Genomic DNA, 15,025 nt, shown 5'->3' on the forward strand with positions numbered 1-15,025 from the left:
ATTAAAATTAGTTTTAGAAGTATCCCTAGACCTACTGCCATAAGTACATTATAAGTGCGTACTAGTTGAAAGGATAAGAAAGATGAACGGTGAATTTCTCATTTAAGTCTATTTCAGCTATTTGTAGTAAAAACCTACTGCTGTAATCAGAGGTTGTTCTTTGACAACTGCACCATTCATAGTGTTGCTCTCTTGTGGTGCTTCCAGGAGTTCCAATTCTAGGCTTACTTTCTAATTTACCACAATGCCCAAGCTTTGGCAAAAATGAAGTAGCCGATCCTTTTCTTAAATGAGCTTTTCTCTGGAGCTCGCCGAGACCAGCCATTCAACGAGGTATCTTAGGTGTCTGATCCCTGAGAATGAACCCATGTCAAAACCAAAGCAAACAATTGTGAACACCTGCAGAGATGCTGTCAAGCCAAAGCAAAGCACCTTGAATTAAAATACCTTTTCCCCAAGATTGAAGCAAAGAAACTTCTGGGAGGAAAGACCGATTGATATCTGGAAGTATGATTCTTTCAAGTCTAAAGTCAACATAAAGTCATTATCCCTGACTGCTGCTAAGACTGCTTGTGGAGTCTCCATTTTGAACTTCATCTTCCTGACAAACACGTACAATGTTGACAGTTCTATGACCACCCTCCAATCGCCATTGGCCTTAGGGACCAGGAAGATTCAGCTGTAGAATCCCGGTGATGGATGCTCTATTTGCTCCCTTCTTCATCATCTTGTTCCCATCTTGCAGTACAGGCAGTCCCTGATAACCACAGATTTCCAGTTATTGGCACTGATAATAGAGTACTGGTGCAATACAGTGGTACCTCGACATAAGAAAGGCTCAACATACGAAAAACTCTAGATATGAAAGCAAATACGAAGATTTTTTTTTGGCTCTACATATGAAAATAGTTCAGGATACGAAAGGTTGTTGCTGTAAAGTCCCGAGATTTGCCCAGACCACCGATAACAATTTTAAAAATCCCGCCGCCAACTCAGTAGACTTGCCACCATCCTCCCGCTTTCCCAATGGTTCCTGATGCTAGTCACCACCATAAGATCCTGCTCTCCTATTGGTCAGCATCTCTCCCATGATCCCATCATGCATCTACGTAGTGGCGTGCTTTTTCGGCCACTCGGCAGCATCATCTGTATTATAAGCATGCAGAATTCGTTCGTTCTATACGATTTCGTTTATTAACGTAAATTAGTTAGAGATTTCGTTGTAGTACTACTACTTTATCGTGTTGTGTGAGAACTGTACTACATACGTATACGTACTACATAACTTAATTACGTACAGTGTATACATAGTCATGGGTCCCAAGAAAGTTGAAGTTCTTGGAAAGAAGAGGATGCTTTCTTTGGAGATAAAAATGGAGATAATTAAAAAGTATGAAGCTAGCATGCGATTGAGTGTGATCGCCAAGGAATATGGCCAAAATCCATCGACAATAGGCACCATCCTTAAGCAGAAGGATGCCATCAAAGCAGCTACACCTTCCAAGGGCGTGACTATTTTGTCTAGCAAGAGGAGCCACATGCACAACGAGATGGAAAGGCTGCTTCTTGTCTGGATAAAAGACAAAGAAATCGCTGGCGATACGATAACCGAGACGGCAATCTGCCACAAGGCCAGCGCTATTTTTGGCGATTTGATTGCCCAGGCCGAAGACGACGGAGGAGAAGGGTCATCGACGCCAACCCCAGAGTTCAAGGCTTTGCATGGGTGGTTCGAAAAATTCCGTAAACAGACTGGCATCCATTCGGTGGTGCGGCATGGGGAGGCGGCCAGCTCGGACAAGAAAGCGGCCGAAGCCTTTATTAAGACGTTTGAAGAGATGACAATCAAGGAAGGCTACAGTTCTCTGCAAGTCTTCAACTGTGATGAGACTGGCCTTTTTTGGAAAAAAATGCCTCGTCGGACATACATCACGCAGGAAGAGAAGAAGCTACCCGGGCATAAGCCTATGAAAGACAGGCTTACGCTTGCACTTTGAACGCCAGTGGGGATTGCAAGGTGAAGCCCCTACTTGTGTATCATTTGGAGACTCCTCGAGCCTTCAAGGCCCACAAAGTGCTTAAGGAGAAGCTTCCAGTGATGTGGAGGGCTAATGCAAAAGCCTAGATAACAAGACTTTTGTTCACAGAGTGGGTAAATCTGTGTTTCGGCCTGACAGTGAAGAAATTCTTGGAAGAGAAGCGCCTCCCTCTGAAATGTCTGGTGTTGTTGGACAATGCCCCTGCTCACCCTCCTGGCCTCGAGGAAGATATCCTAGCGGAGTATTCTTTTATCAAGGTTCTTTATCTTCCACCTAACACCAACCCTCCTCCAGCCCATGGACCAGCAAGTGATATCGAACTTCAAGAAGCTGTATGCGAAACATCTTTTCAAGAGATGTTTCAACATCACCGATACCACAAACCTCACTTTGCATGAATTTTGGAAAGAGCATTTCCATGCTTGGCAGGAGGTTTTGAGGGATTTGATGTGGGCGAAGCTGGTGCTGCAGATTCAGGAACAGTTGACGATCCTGAAACTGTTTCGCAACCAGATCTTGACAAGATCGTTGCACTCGGCAAGTCCATGGGGCTGGTCATCGACAAGGACGACATCAATGACCTTTCTCCAGGAGCACCAAGAGGAGCTTACGATAGATGACCTGAAGGAGTTGGAGGCCATGCAACATAACGTCGTTCAAGAAGAATTCTCTAGCAGCGGCGAGGAGGAGGAGGACGACCCTATGACAACGGCAAAAATTAAGGATGCTCTATCTGCTTTTCATAAGGTGCAATCATTTGTGGAAAAGAGACACCCCGAAAAGTCTCACACAGGTCGTATGCTTGCGCAGTTCAATGACGTTTGCTAGAGTAGTTTCAGGAACATTTTGAAAAGTAGGCAGAAGCAATCTTCCTTGGATAGTTATTTTTTAAAGAGGCCTTTAGTAGGAGTGAGCAAAAAGGAAGATCCAATTGATACTATGAAAAAACATAAAGTTGAAAGTGGTGAAGAAATTGAAATTTTGTAGTATAGAAAAAAAAGTAAAGTATAAAAAAGTAAAAAAATTATGTCAAAAAAAAAAAAAAAAAAAAATTAATTTTAAGTTTTTTGTAAAGTTGAAGTGTTACAGTTTTGTTAATGTGTTTCGTAAAGTTTAGTTTATATTTCCTGACATTTTTAATGTGTTTCATAAAGTTAGGTGTACGTACTATAAGAAGTTTTCTGCCGTTTGTCCTCCTCCTCTGTCGCCACTTTCGGAGATAGCCTCACTCAAAAGGTAAGGTTCCAAATTTTACTACTTACGTACATATGTACGTTCAGTATTTCTTGTATACCATGTACACTAATACACTTTATTTACAGGTACGTACATATTAGTACTAGTATGTATTAAGTTAGGTATTGAATGGTCCAAATTGTTGTAGTATTTCATTGTTTATTGGTCAATTTAGCTTTATTATAAAATTTACTGGGGTGTTTTTGTAGGGCTTGGAACAGATTAGGCATTTTACATGTAAAATGCGGTTCAAGATACGAAAAGCTCATGTTACGAAGGCCGCCTCGGAACGGATTAATTTCATATGTCGAGGTACCACTGTACATATCTAACAGAGGCACCATTAACCAGTAATCAGCACCGAAAATTACAGATTTTCAGTTATCAGTAATTTTTGCTTCATCATCAAGCCATCAGAACAGGACCCCAGCTGATACCTGGGGAATGCCTGTATACAAGGCATTTTTGAGATCCTGGGCCATAAGAGAAGTGCAGTAGAGGACTCGAATGGGAGTAGATAACCTACACGAAGGAAATCAATGGTTCCGCCCCATAACTCTGCCACATCGTCCCCTAACTTGCCAGGCATCCCCACACTAGTGGCAATGAGTGGGGAGAGGTGCCCACTCTATCGTCACATACCTCTGTGTCTGCACTGATGAGTAGGCTTCTTTGCTGAGGAGGCTGACAGAGGAGCTTTAGGAGCAGGTCTAACCACTGTGCCTACCCCAGCTCCTTCAGTCGTGACTGACTCATTGAAGAGGCACCATGAATGCTACTGGGCGAACGAGACCTGGATCGACAGCCTGACAGATGACTACTATTCCCATCCTCTACAGGCCTAGAAACTGCATGGACCTTCACCTCTGCAACGCAGTTATCAGAAGAATCCGTAACACAAGATCTCTTGATTAGAGCTTTGCCATCCTTCCTCCGACCTTTGATACAGGCAGTGTTCAAGTTACAATAATTTATCTTATGATAGTAATCCGATTTTACGATGGGGTTAGCAATTAATATCGATACAACAATATTTTGAAAATTTAAAATTTCCTTCACAACAGGTGCAGGCAGCAGCGTACAATCAGACACTGAGAGAGACCAAATTACAATAGCCTAACCTCTTTACCTCCGTATCTTTATCCCATCTTCTAGTTAAATATGTTCAAAAACTAAAGAAAATGATAAGAGTACTGTTTTATTGTTATACTCATTGCATAAATGTGTACAGCCATGGACAATGGAACGAGAAACCAAATCAGATAACAATAACACCCGTTTTGCTTGCATTTTAACCATTGCACGATAGCAAAAAATTACCATAGTTATGCTATAAATGACGTTATGTAGAATTGGACTGACATATTTTTATGTAATAACTTTATTTGCTATGGATTAAAGATCAGCAAGGAAATATGTTAAATTTATACTGCAAATTGTAGCTGAAGCTGAGAAAACAATGTTCAAGCTGCTAATGACTTAAAACGCATCGGAAACAAGGATAAAACTCCCGTAAACTTTGATATGCCATCAAGCACAACCGTAGATAAAATTGAGAGAAAGTATTTTAATCAAAACTACTGGGCATGAAAGAACACATTTTAGTGTTGTTTTCACGCCAATAAAACATAAAGCTTGTATTATGATGAAATCAAATGAAAATAGCAAACAGAATCACTTAACACTTAATTTTTTTATACAATAACCATGCCCCAAAATGCAATCTATTGACGAGAAAAATAATTTGGTTCACAAAGAGTCATATTCAACTTGAAAACATGTTGTATAACGAAAAATGGCATTGTCCCATGTAAGTAAAGTATCTAGATATTCATTTGTGCTAACTAGAAGCAAGAACATTCACTAAGAATTGGGTTAAATACAGTGAAATAAACTCATATTTGCCATCAGCTGATTTCCAAACCAAAACAGTGACTGCTATGTTAGTATTTTATAATAATACAATATGAAAATGCATGCAATATTATTGGATACAGTGAAGCAATGTATAACTTTTTAAAAGATTCATGGATTTTTGTTTGTATGGTGCTTTTATGTTGCATGGAACCAGTGGTTATTCATCAACGGGACCAACGGCTTTACGTGACTTCCGAACCACGTTGAGAGTGAACTTCTATCACCAGAAATACACATCTCTCACTCCTCAATGGAATGGAATCGAACCCGCGACCACCAAGGTGGGACGCTAATACCATACCAACCACGCCGCTGAGGCGCTTAAAAAGATTCATGTTATGTTTGTCTTTTATAATTATACATAGCCATCAGCAGCCTGACACCATTCAATTATGCTGATGTCGGACCAAATCTGATTCTCGCTTTGTGTTCAATTCCTTTTTGTACTGAATTATCAAATGTCAGAGTGCATTGAACCTCCAGAATTAGCTGATATTAATAATTACTATACCGCACATGTACTATAGAGTAGTATACACTAAGCTAAAGGTGGCCTCACACTAGGCCTTTTTTTCTCCAGCAGCGAGCCGTTGCTGGCGAAAATGGAAAACCGGGAGCTTTTAGCTCGAGATTTTTACTTCCTGACTGAACGGGAAGCAGCGAGCACGAACCGCGAGCGACCGCATAGTGTAAACAAACAAGATGGCTGTTGCTGATAGGACATACTCTCAGACCTTTGGCTTCTCTTCTGAGCAACTCTTGAACCCACAAACGTTTTTTGTTACTCATGCATTCACGTAAGATTCCGAGAAAACACATCACTGCAGCACATCTTGCAACAGTCCCGACAATTTCTGGGTGCCATGATGATATCAGCTGATCAGTTTTGTTTACTTTTTCCTGCTGCTCCTCGAAACCACGAGGTCCTAGTGTGACGATACAACACTTTTGCTCGCGAGCATTGGCTGCATGCTGGCCAAAACCGCTAGCAAGAAATGACTAGTGTGATACCAGCTTAACTCTTTTTAGTGTTATTCAATTTCTCTTTATACTTAATTATCTTATACTTAATTATCATAAGTCAATCTGCATTGAACCTAAAGAATTAGCTGATAATAATAATAACAGGCTAGACTATCATATATTGATTACTCTAGTGTAGGTTAGGCTATATTCAAGAAATGATTTTTCCAGCAAACAATGGGTTTTTTGGAACCTAACCCCATCGTAAGAGAATACCTGTAGGTCACACAGAAGACACAGGCAATACTTCACGTTTCCTATTAGAGAGAGGCCTTTGCATATCTGAGATCACTGTACGAACACTTGATCCACATACATCTGTACAGTACCTGAAGACATCCCAACATTGTCAACGCCATAGGGTCACGGCCAAGGCGGAGGCAGTTTGAATATTCATTACGTCTGTCATCTTCTGAGGATGAACGAAAGTGGAAGAACCACGGTCATAAGCAGCTGACGACTTGGTGAGCCACTGCTGATTATGAAACACATCTCCTGACTGGAATGTGATTGTCCCAGCTTGAAGAAGAAATAGTCCTTTTCTTGGCATTAGGATCATGGTCCTTCTTTTCTTGGCACTAGGGTCAGATATGAAGTCCCTAATTCTCCAACAGTTGACTGGAGAACATACAGGGGGAACGGACGACTATGATGCTGACAACAAATAAGAAGACAAAAGATTCATGTTCCTGCCTCTTACAAGCATGATTACACTTCTCTTCAATCACAAAATCCAGTTTCTCTAACATTGCCTTGACTAGGAAATCCACAGACGGGGCAGTTGATGATATTGTAGAGGCAGACTGTGACTCACTAAAGTAGACAAAGCCGATGGTGATATCACGGAGGGATCTGGCTGTGACGTCACAACAGCAGACAAATCCCATGTGGAGGTTGTTGGTACTAATGTTGGCAGAACAAGGGGTAACCCAAAATGATGCACAGTTGGTACCATATGCATTCCGCTACCGCTAGATGTCACAACACAAGACCCCACATACAGTGGAGACCATGGGGAGTAGGAACAGCCATGATACATGGTACTGGGTAGCAAGATCCATGTAGTGGGACAACAGACCATCCAAAGTTAGTACTCTTGAGAGGCCTAATGATGCCCAAACATTTGCCATCTTCTGTACATCAGAGGCTGGAAAGAGGGACAAAGATGGCGACGCCCTCCCTTCCCCAAAGGGGGAAAAAAAAAAAATGGCATAATTAGACAAAAATCTCCCGAAACCACTCCCAGTACTTCCCTCGATGAATCACTAGAAGAACAGGAAGGGGTATGAAAAAAATCAAGTACAACCAACAAGGCTGGAGTCTTTGTCTTCCTCTTGTGCTGATCCTTCTTGGAGAACCTCTTCCACTAACCCACTGACCAAGAACAACATTCTGAACAAGGAATACAACATTACATATATTTGCTTTGCACATACTGCATGGAGGCTAGGAAGCATGAGCTAACTCCAACTAATAGAAGGGTTATGGGAATCCATAACAAAACTCTTTGCCACAAGCACACAAATCCTTCACACTGAAACACAAATTAACAGCTATAGGGAGGAGAGAAAGAAAAAGATGTCCTCACTCAAAGGCGGTAAGAAGAAAACAGAGACGTCGCAAGGCACAGCTTGGGTCGGTGGCTGTTCCACCTAACTCGTGACATAGGACAGATGCCACTAGTTCCTTGCATGTATACTTCTATTGAATTTTTTTACTGGTTCTAGCTGGCACTAACAGATTTATCCTAATGTTAAGAACCGAGGTTTGTTCCGTGTATGAGCTAATGTTCATTACATATCTCAATGCGAAATAGTTGACATAACTTGTTTCTTTTAAATCCAAAAGTATGGACTTCAAAGTCACTTGCCCCAAGAACTGCTAACTAAAACCTAAAGTAAACTATACCCTACAGTACATCATTATCACACTTACCGACATAGCAAACTGTAGCACTCTCTGAATGAGGTTTGGGTCACGTGTGGCTCCTAATGACCTGGAAATACGATCCTTTTCTTCATGTAGGTCTGCTTCACGGTACAGCTGAAATTAGTAAGCAAATGTTTTACATTTCAAACACCTTGAGACACACAAATATGCAACCTGAAATATTTCAACCTTGGATAGTTAAATTCTTTTAATTACATCACACACACACACAAAAGGCCATTTTGAACTGAAAAAATTATCCGAGATGTTTCAGTCGCTTAAAAAAAATAAAAATGAAACAGCAGTTAGGCCTATAGTACTGGTTTTGCAGGAAAGCACCTTGGCCTCAGGCAACTATTAAATGCCATAATCATGTCATGTGACCGTTGAGTTGTGAGAAATAAATGAGGCTTACAAACAAGGACTCATCATTAAGTAATAAGATTCATCATCTGTCCTTTGCTCTTACTACCTTAACTTTCACTAGGTCTAAAGCGTCATCTTCATCACTGTTGTTCTTACTACCTTAACTTTTACCAGGTCTAAATCTTCATGTTCATATATCATCTTTCTCCATGATATCCTGTCTTCCAACAGGCTTCATCCTGCTGCTTCTAAATCTACCACTTTTCTGACCAAGTGTTCCTCATCCCTTTTCATCAAATGTCAAAACCAACTCAGCCTTTGAGATCTCAAGCATTTTCTTACAACTTCTTGATATCACACTGCTCAGCCATGAATCTAATATTCAAGGTCACATATTTTCAGCAACTTCATATTCCTTATCAGTACCCATGTTTCTGCTGAATTATTAGTAAAGGCCTATAGTATATGTCATGAAGCTTTACTCTCTCTACTAACAGGGACTTTTTTTTTTACAAGCAAGTGCACTGTCTCTTTCTTTCATGCAAGCTACAGTTATGCCGTTACTTCTCTCTCAAGTCCTGCTTCACAGCCAATTATGTTCCCAAGATGACAGAAATACTTCAGTGCCTATCAGATCCGCCCATCTATCACAAGATTCTCAACTCCATTCTCTTCCCATTTACTGTTATAATGGATTTTGGGCAATAATCTCTCATACCATGTATATGTATACAGATCATCCTCTACATATAAGCTTTCAAATTACAACCTTTAAAGCTACAAACCCCCATGTCCACATGATATGTGGGATGTAAAAATCTTATTTCACCTACTGCAAGACAGTGCATGAGCAGTGGATTTCTGATCTTGAATAATAAATCTGGTAGAAAAGGAATTTTTGTGAACATGGGAATAGGCTATAATTAATTGGATTGTGGATATACATACCAAACTTTGCTTAAGAAAAACATGCATTTTTAATAAATTTTTTTGTAAATATGACAAAACACCCGAACTACTACACTGGCTCATATATAACTGACCAGTTGTAACTTGCTACTTTACATAGTGTGTGGTGTACAAATATTGGAATTAGTGAATTGAAGGCAAGTTTAATCTTTCTATAATCTTGAGGAATGATGCATTTAACTTGCAATCTATCATAGGTACAGTTACCTCAGTCTTTTGTGTAATTTAATATTAAACATGAAGAATTTTATTATTCTGGAAATATGGAATCACAAGTTACAATAACAGCAATTACAAGCAAAAATTACAAGTCTTTATTCACAAACCTTGAGCATCTGATCATAAGTTTTTTCATCTGCCTGTGAAACCACAGTTTTGTAAACTGGAGATCGAAGATCTGCAGGAAGTGTACTAGTACTAGCGACATGAGCTGAAAGCCTTTTCTTTGCTTCTGCTACAACTTCTTCATCACCATACAAACCTAACTGGCCCAAAACTAATGATCTTAATAATGTGTCAAGATGTTCTGAAACAGATAAAAAACAGTGGGAGCATTAATTACAACTTATCACTAAAAACTGTCAATAGATACTTAAGCATTTCTATGCAATGCCCAAGAAACATTTTTACTAGCCAAACATGGCTTCCTGACTACAAATTTAACCCTTCAAGATTCTGATGATAAAAATAGTTGTCATCCTTTTTTCAACCTCAGATTCTAATGATGAATCTCCTCTTCATCAAAAAGAGACTTTTTACTAAATTTTCCATAAATCATAAACAGGTGCATAGTAAAGAAAATTGAATATGGTGTGTATGGATATTTGTTATGTACAGTTTATGGCCTGTGAGTATGCATGTGTAATTCCGCTTATGTGTCAGTCAGTGTGAGTGGTTGACTTCACTTTGATGTGAAGATGGATATGATTAGCACTATATTTGCATTATTATCTACTGTTTGGCATAATTAATTTTACTGAAATGTAGTTCAGTTATTGTTGATTACAATGAAAATGCCAAAGTGCCGGGGAGTACAATTTTTTTTTTTTAACAGAAAGGCCATCAAAATCTAATAATGCTACATCAGACTGACCACACGACAGCATAAACACCACCAAACAAGCTACAAGTGTGTTTTATGAGTGGCGTAAGGAAGATACTGCCTCCAAGTGTGCAGCTTGCAAGGTCCCTCTCTGCATATATAAAAACTGGTTTCGAGTATATCACACCCAGAAGTACTGGAGCATCTGCTATTTGTGCAGTGTGCATAAATAACAGATACATGTAAATTTACAAGTTGAGCAAATTTTAAAAACAATTTTTAAAATTCCACTGGACAGCTAACTTATATGCTTGTGAACTTATAAGTTGAGCATATTTTAAAAATAATTTCTAAAATTCCACTGGAAAGCTAACTTATATGTATGTTGAGAGTGTGAGTTTTTGTCATATTCATTTACTGATGACAGTTGTGTAACATATGACAAAAATGCTATTAAATCATAAATACTTTCGGAAAATGTATATTTTATATGCATACAGTAATCCCTTGATTATCCACATTGGCTGCATGCAGCCAGCACCTCGATAACCAAGATATGTTTGTAAAAAATATAGTAAAATTCATAAAATAAAAAAATCCTGCTGTCCGGGCCTAAAAAAGTGCACCATGTACTAGTAATACTGCTTGCGAGCATGAATAGCTGAGGAGGGATTTTGGAGGGAGTGAAAGGCCAGGGGAAGAATTTCTAGGGTAAAGGGGTAGGAAGGCCAGGAGGGATGGGAGGGGAGCAATTAGCAACCCTGCTGAGGGAGAAAGGAGCATTTCTTGGGCCATGAGAGGACTGGTGTATAGAGGTATGTGGGTGTTTAACTCCTAGAGAGCTTTTGCAGTTGTTAAAAAATCAGGTTTTGGCAAAGGAAAGCTTATTTTTGGTAGCTGATGTGTCCTCAAGGAAGGGTCTTGTACTATCACCAAGTCATTAGGATCATGGCACGACCAACTACTCAAAGCACTCAGTCCTCGAAGGGAGCAAGACCAATGTTCCTACTATGGAAGATGGAACACTAAAGAATTCTGACAGTTTCCCCAAGAGGAGAGGGTCAAGTTGGAGCCAGCAATATCAAAGGGCAAGACTTCGTGAAAAAATCCAAATCAGACCTTATACTGAGCAGAAAACTGCAAAACAGTATCATAAGTTCACGCTGTGGTCCTACAAATACAACAAGAGATAAGTTTACATAAGTTCATGATCACCATCCTGGAAATTGGACAAAGAACATAGAAGCTCTTCTTCTCTCCAAACCACTCATGATAGAACCAGGAAAGGTTAGAGGAGAAATCCTTCAGAAGAGAAGGACAAGGTTGCATATCAGCTCCACATTTACCAATATCCTCTGCCAACTTCCTGCCATCTCCAAGGACAAAAGGGAACACTAACCCATGATATACTGTACAAGACAATGGCCTCAGATCTGGAAGGTATAAAAGTCTAGTTAAGGGGAGCACTGATTATTGAATTTTAAGGAATTATCAGATTTTAGGTTTTAACAGTTTACGACTGTTGGATGTCTAAATAAACATCCTGAAATGTTATTGGCAAAAAAAATTTTTTTGATGGGTTTATTTAAATTTTTTTATTACATTTAGTGCCTTTTGAGCCACAAATTGGTACACAATGTCTGTATGACTTCTAATTCTGTATAGGTGGAAGTGAAAAATAAATGTTAGTTGCCTAATATAATACCCATTTTCCTTTATGAGAATTGAGCTCTCTCTCTCTCTCTCTCTCTCTCTCTCTCTCTCTCTCTCTCTCTCTCTCTCTCTCTCTCTCTCTCTCAGAAAATTCATAATTAAGAGTACAGTAGACCCTTGACTCACGAACGCATTGACCCACGTACAACTCGATCCCCGACCAAAATTATAGGTAAAATTTCACCCTTGACTTACGAACTAACTTTGAGATACGAACAAAAAAAAATGCGAAAATAAAAATTCTGTTTGGGTCATGAACTAATTTTGAGACATGAACATTTGAAAAATGCTGGAAATTTCTGGAAAATAACTTCACTTTGTTTCACAAACTAATTTTTAGACACAAACATTTGAAAAATGCGCGAAATCGCCCAGCACACGTGAGAGCGTTTGAGTTGCCATGGGACCAGCCATCCTCCAGCCGCCCACGCACGGCGTCACCCACGCATCGCTCTTTGTCTCATCTCATTGTGTACAAGACGTTTCGTCAATTCGCTTAGCATTTTTGCGCTAAAACTTGTGATTTTCTTCATAATGGGCCCTAGAAAGTGAAGAGTGGTGGTGAAAGTAAGAAAGTGAAGAGTGATGGTGAGAAGAGGGTGCAGAGGAAGATAACCATTGAAATAAAGAAAGAAATTATAGAAAAGTTTGAACTGGTGTTCGCGTGGACCGATATCGCAAGTGAGTACAAGATGGCCAAGTCGACAATTTTCGACAATTTTGAAAAACAAGGATGCCATTAAAGAAGCAAATGTTGCGAAGGAGTGCAGTACTAACCAAGATGAGATCGCAAACCCTCGAAGAGGCAGAAAAAACTAATTTTGAAGTGGGTACCTGAAAACAGATGGGCAGGTGATAGTGTAAACGAGCCGATCATCTGCGAGAAAGCTCGGCAAGTGTATCAGATGTTTTGCTGAAGGAAACTCCTTATACTAGTGCCACGCCAGATGATTTTTAAGGCTAGTAAAGGGTGGTTTGATAACTTCAAAGAAGAAGAACTGGAATTCACTCTGTAATTAGGCATGGTGAGGCTGCTAGCGCAGACAAGGCTGCTGCTGAGGCATTCGTGACTGAGTTTGCCGAGTTCGTGGAGGCCGAAGGATACGTCGCTCAACAGATTTTCAATTGTGATGAAACGGGCCTCTTCTGGAAGAAGATGCCCAACAGGACATTTATCACCCAAGAAGAGAAGGCGCTCCCAGGCCACAAGCCAATGAAGGATAGGCTTACGCTTTGTTATGCTCAAACGCAAGTGGCGACTTGAAACTAAAGCCGCTACTTGTCTACCATTCAAATAACCCGCGTGCCGTAAGCAGCACAAACGTAAATAAGGCCAGACTGCCTGTAATGTGGAGGGCCAATACAAAAGCATGGGTGACACGGACTTGTTTATGGAGTGGATTGATGAAGTGTTTTGCGCCGATCGTGAGTCAGTACCTAACAGAGAACAAGCTACCCCTGCGGTGCCTTCTGATCATGGATAATGCCCCGGCACACCCTTCGTACTTGGCTGACTGCAGTGAACATGACTTCATTCAGTTCAAGTTCCTTCCACCCAACACAACCTCTGTTCTCCAGCCATGGACCAACAAGTCATTAGCAATTTTAAGAAATTATATACGAAGGCGCTCTTCTCCAGATGCTTCCGTGTAACTGAAGAGACAAAATTAACCTTAAAAGAATTTTGGAAGAAGCACTTTAATGTTTTTCACTGCATAACCCTCATTGATAACGCATGGACTGAAGTTACGTACCGCACATTAAATTCTGCGTGGCGGAAACTTTGGCCCCAGTGCGTAACTGTCCGTGACTTTGAGGGCTTCGATGCAGAGATTGTGCAAGAAATTGTGTCCATGGGCAACAGTATGGGTCTACAAAGTACACGACGAAGATGTTGAAGAATTGGTCGCTGAACATTCAGAAGATTTGACTGCGGACGAACTTGTTCAACTCCACAAAGAGCAGCAGGAGCAACTTGCTCGGGAGCAATCAACCTGACGAAGAGGAGCTGGGAGGAAGTTACAGATGTCAGCAGTGATGTGATAAAAGCCGCATTGGAAAAGTGGAATGATGTCCAGTGCTTCCTTGAATTGTATCATACCGGACAAAATTGTTACGAACAGGATCGTGAATATGCTCAATGAAAATTTAATGAGCCATTCAGAAAAGTTATGCAAGGAAGGAAAAGGCAACAGACATTGGATAAGTTTGTGATTAAACGTTCACCAAAAAAAAAAAAAAACCTAGAAGAGTTGAATCTCCGGAACGAGATCTCCCCGACCTGGATGGGGGAGGGTTCTCCTTCCGCACAATAACCTCCTCCCCACCCACCACCCTCCTCTTCTCTTGTCCGTCAAGCCAGAAGTCTCGCCAGTCATAGTAAGTGTTCACTTTACAAACGTTTTTATAGTGTTAGTTTACCATTTTAAATTATATTATTAGATATATTAAGGTTTTTTACACTGACTTTTACATTATCTGTGTAAAATAAGGCAAAATATACATAATATATATTGGTTCGTAGGGGTCGAGAACCAATTAATATTATTCCCATTAAACCTTATGGGGAAATTAGCTCCGAGTCACGAACAATTTCGAACACGACCAAGGTCTAGGAACGGATTGTGTTCGTGAGTCAAGGGTCTACTGTATTTGTATCTTAATTTTTTTAACTCATTATAGTCATATTACAGATGTACCATGCCAACTAGTTTACATCTAATAAATTGTATTTCTCAACTTAGTTTTACCTTAAAATAACCAGAATAAATAAAATCAATATACTATAGTA

General features: G+C 40.0%; 1 pseudogene; it reads right to left on the minus strand.

The window, feature by feature from the left end:
* The window catches only part of LOC135219853 (puromycin-sensitive aminopeptidase-like), a 185,904-nt pseudogene that overhangs the window by 12,414 nt on the left and 158,465 nt on the right, over positions 1-15,025 (minus strand).

This window comes from Macrobrachium nipponense, chromosome 1 (genome assembly GCF_015104395.2).
Source record: "Macrobrachium nipponense isolate FS-2020 chromosome 1, ASM1510439v2, whole genome shotgun sequence".
NCBI classification, from domain to species: domain Eukaryota; kingdom Metazoa; phylum Arthropoda; class Malacostraca; order Decapoda; family Palaemonidae; genus Macrobrachium; species Macrobrachium nipponense.